The following is a 9,092-nucleotide window of genomic DNA, read 5'->3' as shown; positions in this document are numbered from 1 at the left end:
AACTGGTAACTGAAAATTAAGGTAAAATGTTGTTTTGTTGAAATTTCATAGGTCACCTTTCATGTAGGCGAATTTCAGGGCGCTCTAGAGGGAGAAGGAGTGGAGATGGGTACTTCAAAATACCTTCCAGGGAAATACTTTAGCCTGTAAACCCATCCCCGAAAGTTTCATTTTCCCAACCTAACCCCTTTCCAAGATAGCCAAAAGTCACTAAAATAGAATTTTATCTTTTACATAATAACTCATATTTAAGGAGGTGAGGAAACTCAAAGAAGCCCCCAGGCCACACGTCCGGATAATTATTTTTTTTACCAAAAAAAGCCATTACAAATATAGATAGAATTTGCCCTTATATACAGGTAATCTATGTATTTTACCTACAAATGATAGTAAGCAGCGACAACGAGCAACCACCTACGATCTAATAATTTAATCCTTTTCTACTAAAAATAAATATAGAGTCACCTTTAAATAAAGACCGCTTATCTCACAATTAAAACCGCAAACCAAGTTCTAATTGCAATGTATTTCACATGAAAATCTCGACTGAAAACGTGAGACAGGAACTGGAGCACTCTTATCTTTACTCCAATTCTATGAAACAGGTACACTTCGTAAAGAATGACAGGGAAAGAAAGTGAGTTTGAATCCTACCACCTAAAATCATTTTAACCCTTTTGAAACTTTTCTTGCGGCAAAATTAAAACAAATTGTGTTGAAGTACCAAGCAAAGACCATGGGTAACTTATAAACCTGGGTTCCAACGATGCGATTTCACGCAAAAACAGGCGTTTTTGCATGAACCAACAAATTTCCTCGGTTTTTTGTTGCACGTTTATGCGTCACAATTGTTCAAAAGCTGCGTTGAAATATTTCTACTAAGTCGTTGAAAATCGAAAGCTTTCTGAATTGAAAGCTTTTCTGAAGCTTTCGATTTTAACTACAATGGAATAGTTGTGGACATGGAGTCGTGGCTAATTATAGAAAAGGCCAAGATAGATAGTCCAATTGAGTGAGTAGAAAAACCTGGCATTAATCCCCCCTTATTAGGATTGTATAAAAAGGAGGTTATGGAGTTCTGTTGAGGTTCTTTCAGAGGCTTCACTCTTAATCACGCTCAGATTTGAATTAAAATGGAATAGTTGTGGGCATCAAGTCATGGCTAATTGTAGAAAAAGCCAAGACAGATAGTCCAATTGAGTGAAAAGTAAAGCCCAGCATTAATTCCCCCCTTATTCGGATTGTTAAAAAGGAGGTTAGTTCATTTGTTAATAGATATGTCTATTTATTATTCGTCCATGCATCATTGCTAGGGCAGTAGAACCATAAATTGCAACAAGAAACTAATCATGTTTATAAACAAATTTCCATTAATATTTGACAACAAACATGAGGGTCGTGTCTTTTTAATCCAAGATTTTAATCCTTAGCGTATTGGGGAATATTTTCAGGGAAATGAGCATCGAAGATAAGAATCATATTTTTAATTAAGTATAGCTACTACTACTACTACTACTACTAATAACTCACTGCAGCACCAAGCCGCCTGAGGCCAACACAACTACGCACGCTCCTCCTCCAACCTAATCTATTTAAAGCCTCCCTCTTTACACCCTCCCAGGAAGTTCCCATTTCCTTTAAATCCTTATTTATGACATCCTCCCAACCCAGACAAGGACGACCTGCTTTCCGTGTAGCCCCAGACGGTTGGCCAAAAAGGACAATCTTCGGTAATCTGTCATCCTTCATCCGTAGAACGTGGCCTAGCCATCTCAACCTTTCTTTCATTATAGCCCCAGAAAGCGGGATTGAACCACACTTTTCGTACAACCTACTGTTTGAAATACGGTCAGTCAGCCAGCCTAGGCTTATACAGATCACCCCTTTGTAAATTATTCTTGGCTTCTAGAACTTAATTTAGCCTATTCCAATGCATTTGCTGTTTAAATATCTCATAGTATTTTTATGAGACAAAATTATTAGGTTTCTTATATTTCTTATGTTTAAATATATCATACTATTTTTTTTCGGCAAAAAAACGATCAACCACTCTCGCCAAAAACCATTCTAGTCCCCTTTCAAGTAGAAAAAGATACCAGAAAATAATCTTATCGTTACTCCAGCAACACAGAAAGGTACGCTTGTATAAAGAGCGGCATGAAACGAAGATAAATTTGATCCCTACCGACTAAGAGATTTTAACTCTTGAAACTTTACTACCTGCAAAATCTGCAGTATTGAATCAGGATTGAGCACGCATATTCTTATATTTTACTATTATGTCTTATTCTTTCATATTTTTAGACTCATTTACTGCCTGGCTCTCTTCCAAATATTTTTAGAATTTGCATGTAATGTATATGTTACCGTGAATACCAGAAATCTGGTTAATGTGGACATTCACCGGTAAATGTCCTAAATTCCTTTTTTCCGCTTGGATTCAATTAGCTTTGCGAGTCAGCTTTAGCAGTCTTATGTAAGCTATGACGGTAAAGGTTAAAGTTGGTTAGATTATGTTAGTTTAGGTTAGGCTAAATTTGGTTATAAACATCAGAAGCGGGTTAAAGGCCCAATCTAACCTAACCTGTCATCATCAACACTCACGGTAATAAACATTCACGGTAACATATATATGATAGAAAAAAAACTTATCCTTTATATTACTCTTATGCTTATTCTTACATTTTGCTCCCCTCAGAGAATATATAAATTCTCAGCTTTACAGAATAAATTTGCACAAAATCTTTAACTTACACTTAACTGAAAAATAAGCTCACATTTTCAAACGGTTCTATTTTATAAGAACACTTTAGTTTATAAAATGGAATTTGTTTTATTTCACGCATTTAAAAACTATTCGCCTTTCTTTGGATTAGCCTCCCTCACTCTACTGACATACCCCCCCCTAAAAATGTATTTTAAAATTCCTAAAAAGAGTTATCGGTACTTTTTAATAATACGGAACACACTCAAGAATTATGCTTAGGTTACATTTCAGAAAACTGGTTTCATAGCTACAAAAGGAAGTGACCGATGATGTAATGGATTGGACTTAGACAGAATGCACTGGACTTGCATAATTTGGGGATATTTGCACATTATTTGGGGTTTAGGTTAGGGGCGCATTCCGAATATTTTAACAACACATCACGCTTTTCCTTGTTGTTCAAGGAGGGGGACTGTAATTTCCCTGCATGAGGTTTTCGGCCATGCCGATTCCAATTGTACACTTTTCATTTTGATCTGACGCCCTTTATGAGAAGTTTAAGACTTTTTTCAAAATCACCAATCACCAGTCTTTTCGCAATAAACTTTTACTTTTGAGACGAAACGAAATAATAGTTACCATTCCTGAATCAGTGTCAGATGACAATTTTTTTTTTAACTTTGGTAATTATGGGCTGTTGTTCGCTCTTTAATAGGTTGCAGCTACGGCTGCAACCATGACAGGTGAACCATGTAGGCTACCTAATATTAATCGAAATCAGTTTATTGGTCATTTAACCCAACCTTAAACAATAATCTGGACTATTGGGTAGAATTTTCATGGGCGATTATAAAGGGAAAGTAGTTTAGTTAACGGTATTGAGGTGTCGATCCCCGGGCCCTCTTCAGTAAAAGGCAAATTGCATTCGCTACCAGCAGACAAAAGAGCACCATCATTACAAAACAAAAGAGATCATGGAATGCACGGTTGTGATGGCCTAGAAATAATCGACATTCGCTCCAGGGTAAGTATAAATCTAGTTGAAGAGCTGGTAACGAATATACGTTGAAAAAGATTTTCCTTTAATCGCTAATTCAAAAAATTTTACCAAAGAGAAAAAGAGAGTTCACCGTTCTATATCTCCGCGTTAAAAAAATATGGCTTTAATCCCATCGGTCTATTTTCGGGAGTCAATCGTCACATACTTGAAGGCAATCAAATTAATTGCTATACATATATCAAAAAGGAAGCCAAATAACCCTTTTTATTTTATTTTTTTCGTTTTTACCTATTTCGGTTAAGTCAACCTTGCTATGATTGGTTCTTTTGTATATAATTTTTTGGTGTAGCAGTGAGTTGCTTGTAAAAGTAGCAGTCGAAGAGTATGCGTAACTTACAAGAGTGAGAACTGGCGCAAGTGTCGACAAAAAACCTTCAACCCCATTTAGCGTTTGGCGACACTTAGCATTTTCCAGTAATAATACAAACTAAACAATAAATTTAATTTGTGCATTTGTTAAGATTAGTATTGTAATAAGTGTCAGTTCCTGGCAGAATAAAGATGACAAAGCTTAAAAAAAAGACTAAGTGTCGGCAAACTCTAGATGGTATTGATAGTTCTTGGCGACACTAGCGCCAGTTTTCTGTCTTAAAAGATACTGATATTCTTAGGTAGCATTAGTAGCATAAATCTACCATCACGAGCAGAGAGGCTAGGATTCGCAAGCTAGGATCCGTCGAAGACACAGGCAATGACCCGAGGAAAATATCGAAAGCAAAAACGTCAAAATCACCCCATTAAGAGATATTGGGCCAAAGAATAATCAAATCAACCTTTGGAAAACATTGATGAGGTCCACCCCACCCCCCTTATTTTAGCCCTCTCCATCTATGTAGTAGGTTATCAAGTAGAAAAGTCGGTAAATGAAGTTCATATAAAAGTATAGGAGCGAGTTGAATGCAGATCCTATTCTGAACCAAGTTACATATTGACACAGATCTTACTTATTTCATTCAGAGATTTTCTATCTATTATATTTTTAGGGTCAGTTTAACTACATCCCAGCCCAACCCATAGTACGCGCGGATATATCATTAGGCTGTATCCAATTTTGCTTGTTTTGTTGGTTTCAATACTGCTTCTACTCCTTTGTCATAACAGCTGGTTCACAATGTCAATATGGTACAACATCCACGCATTACAGGGAATGAGAGGGAGGGAGGGGGAGGTGTTAAACTTAAAGTGCCACGGAAGACTCAACATAATCTTTTTTTTGACATAATGAAGATAAAGTTTTGTTATTATACTGTTTACTTCATAATAGGGTATTTTTAGGCGCAAGATTCTTTTTCTGGCCTAGCTTCAATAAAAGCAAAACAGTGGTGTCATTTGATTCCCAATTCGACACCTTTCGAAACATATTATTTGCTACCCAGATAATTCATTCTCAGCCCTCTACTCTATGAAGGGATACCGTACACATATAAACATTCCTGATTTTATTGGACCTTTTTCCAAACTTATTTTATTCGGAATAAATTCCCACACCGCAAAGCCGAGTTCTTGAATAAAATTTGAATTATTATTAAAATAATAAAAACTAATATGTTAATATAATAAATGAAAATCTCAGAAAAGAACTCCTACTCTAAAATTAGCCAGGACAGGACCTAAAGTCATTTGTCACCCAACTAAGTAAAACGCACGCTCGTTACAAGTAACGCACTTATGTAACGCACGCTCGTTACAAGTTTAACTTACATAAAACCATTTAAAATCCAGGAAGACTCACGTATTTTCTAAATTTGACTGGCTGACTATCAGGATCACTTTTACTTTTACTTGAAGGCTAAACACAGCGACAAATCAGCTAAATTAAATTCTTCTTTCCTAATTGCATCCTTTTAAACCCAATCGCATTGTGATAAGACAGTACAGAGTTCAAAAGAGGGTTCTAGTCTAAAATAAGAGACTTGGCTAGTAGCTATCTTTGATTGGCTAGTATTACGCGTAGCTATCTAGTTTCTTAGGTTGAAGAGGTGGATGATTACTAGCGCGTTATGCGTAAAAAATGTATGTCAGTTAAGGTACATTCACTTAAAGCAGAAGGCCCACCCCCTCAGAAAACCAGAACTATGTACAAAGTGCAAATATTCGTAATGGCTGCTATTCAGGACAAAATAATGCTCTTTTTCAAACATTAGCCCCTGCACTAAAAACATCCTTGCACGCCCCCTTTCCGAAGAATTATTAGTGTACCTTAGTATCATGAGTAACAAGTAAGGCTTGGCTTGATTAGTTGTTTATGGTGAAAAGCTTTAGAATCCTGAAATAAAACTTTAGACTAAAAAGTATAGCAAAAAAATAATCAACCTCGTTCTTTAATAAAAAAAAAAAAATCACTCACGATCGAAAGCAATAGATAAATTAAAATACAAAAATGTTGGAGGACTTGGCCCCTCGCCAACTAATTGCATTTTTTTTTTGAAGATCTAAGGAATATGAAGGTGGTAGATGATAGCAGGGAGTGGCTCTTACTTCCCCCCAAATAATCTAAAGGTTTATTGAAGGCATTTCGGGTCTTATTCAGAGGAACTAAGATTTGGTGCTGGAACTAGAAGATATATTTCTTATTGCTCAGTATAAAATATACCTTACATTGGATCCCTTTGAGCCTAGGATCCCAGTGATTTATCCTCCCCTCTCCTCGTCGGGTCTGCGAAAAAATGCGACAGCTACTTCGACTTTCTTTAAACTTTATAGGGAAGGAAAACAAGAGGAAATTAAATTTTTGTTAACTCGTAAAGTTGTTGTGCTACAAAAATGGGATTTTTCATTACGGGAATAGAAATACAGCCTATATGAACTCCTAGGAAAGTTCTTCTAATAATTTCATTTTTTCCAAAAAGTTTCAACTGAATACCCTTAGCCACTACCGATTAATTGCAAATGCTCTATTTTGACAAGCTTGATGCAAATAGTGTGTTTTGATTCAGTTCAAAATACCTCTCAGCATTCCCTCAAAGTTTCAACTTAATACCCTTAACCATTCCTGAGATATTTTGCACCAGCCTTTTTGAAAACCTTGATGCACAAAATCTCTTCTGATTTATTCCGATATTCCGCTCAACAATTCCTGAAAATTTCCACTTAATACCCTTAGCCGTTCCTGAAATATTGCAGATATACCCTTTTCCGAACAGATTCGGATGATGTCATTTGATTTAGTTCAACATACCCTCAGGATTCCCTGAAAATTTCTACTTAATGCTCTTAGCTATTCTCGATGTGTTACAGATATGTCATTAGAAAAAACTGGATGTACACAGAGTCTTTTGAGTTAATTCAATATCCACCACAATATCCCCTTAAAGTTTCGTTCAACTTGATAGCCTTAGTCACTCCTGAGATATTACTATACGCCATTTTGACAGCCTTGATGTACATAGTATCTTTTGATTTAATACAATACTCCTCTCAACATCCTATGAAAGTTTTAACTTAATACCCATACCCAATACTGGAAAATTGTAGATACACAAACCCAATTTTGAACAAGAGCTAAGAGCTCACATGGCATTTGTGACGAGGTCAGAAGAACCAAGAGCTCATATAGTATGAGCTCTGGAAAAATTCTAATAATCAATAGATTGCTTTAAAAGGAAAAACAGAAGCTTAATGCCGATCGGGATTTAAAATAAGAGCTCTGAGTCACGAGGTCCTTCTAAATAACAAAATTCATTAAGATCCGATCAACCACTCGTAAGTTAAAAATACCTCAATTTTTCTAATTTTTCCTCTCCCTTCAGCCCCCAGATGGTCGAATCAGGGAAAACGACTTTATTAAGTCAATTCGTGCAGCTCCCTGACACGCCTACCAATTTTCATCGTCCTAGCACGTCCAGAAGCACCAAATTCGCCAAAGCACTGAACACCACCCCCTACCTCGACCAAACAGAGCGGATCCAGTCCGGTTACGTCAATCATGTATCTACGACATTTATAAGAGTTTTCCAAGATTTCCGGTTTCCCATCCAACTCCCTTCAATGTTAACAGATCTGGTCAGGATTTGAAATAAGAGCTCTGAAACATGAGTTCCTTCTAAATATCAAATTTCATAGATACAGTCACCCGTTCTTAAGTTAAAATACCTCAAATTTTCAATTTTTCTAAATTAAAACCCCCCAACTCCCCTATTGAGAACGGATCCGTTCCAATTATGTCAATCACACATCTATAACTTGTATTTATTCCTCCCATCAAGTTTCATCCTGATCTCTCCACTCTAAGCGTTTTCCAAGATTTCCGGTTTCCCCCTCCAATCCCCCCCGCCAATGTTACCGGATCTGGTCAGGATTTAAAATAAGAGCTCAAAAGCACAAGATCCTTCTAAAAATCAAATTTCATTAAGATCTGATCACCTGTTCGTAAGTTACAAATACCCCATTTTTTCTAATTTTCCAAATTACTCCCCCCCCCCAACTCCACCAAAGAGAGCGGATCCGGTCATTTCCGTCACATATCTTGGACTTGTACTTATTCTTCCCACCAACTTTCATCCTGATCTCTCCGGTTTAAGCGTTTTCCAAGATTTCCGCCCCCCCCCTGAACACTGGACCCCGTCAGGATTTAAAATAAGAAATCTGAGTTACGAGGTTCTTCTAAATACGAAATTTCATTAAGATACGATCACTCCTTCGTAAGTTAAAAATACCCCGTTTTTTTTCTAATTTTTTAGAATTAACCTTCCCCCCTCCGAGTCCCCCAAAGAGAGCAGATCCATTCCGGTTATGTCAATCACGAATCTAGGACTTGCGCTTATTTTCCCATCAAGTTCCCCTTCACTGTAAGCGTTTTTCAAGATGTTAGGTCCCCCCCAACTCTCCCCAATGTCAATGGATCTGGTCGGAATTTAAAATAAGAGCTCTGAGATACGATATCCTTCGAAATATCAACTTTCATTAAGATCCGACCACTCCTTCGTAAGTTAAAAATACCTAATTTTTTCTAACGTTTCCGATTTAACCGTCCCCCACTCCCCCCAGCTGGTTGAATCGGGGAAACGACAATTTCTAATTTCATCTGGTCTGGTTCCTGATACGCCTTCCAAATTTTATCGTCCTAGCTTACCTGGAAGTGCCTACAGTAGCAAAACCGGGACAGACAGACCGACAGACCGTCAGACAGACCAACAGACAGACCGACGAAACTTGCGATCACTCTATGTCACTTGGTAGATACCAAGTGCCATAAAGACCGAACATTCATGGCGACCTTTAATTTATTTCAACATCCTCCTCAGCATTCACTGAAAATTTAAACTTAACACACCCTTTGAAAGTTTCAAATTAATGCAACCTTGAAGGACATACTTTAGTGTCAAA

This window comes from Artemia franciscana, chromosome 7, assembly GCF_032884065.1.
Source record: "Artemia franciscana chromosome 7, ASM3288406v1, whole genome shotgun sequence".
Classification (NCBI taxonomy): Eukaryota; Metazoa; Arthropoda; class Branchiopoda; order Anostraca; family Artemiidae; genus Artemia; species Artemia franciscana.
Note: the sequence above shows the minus strand (reverse complement) of the source record.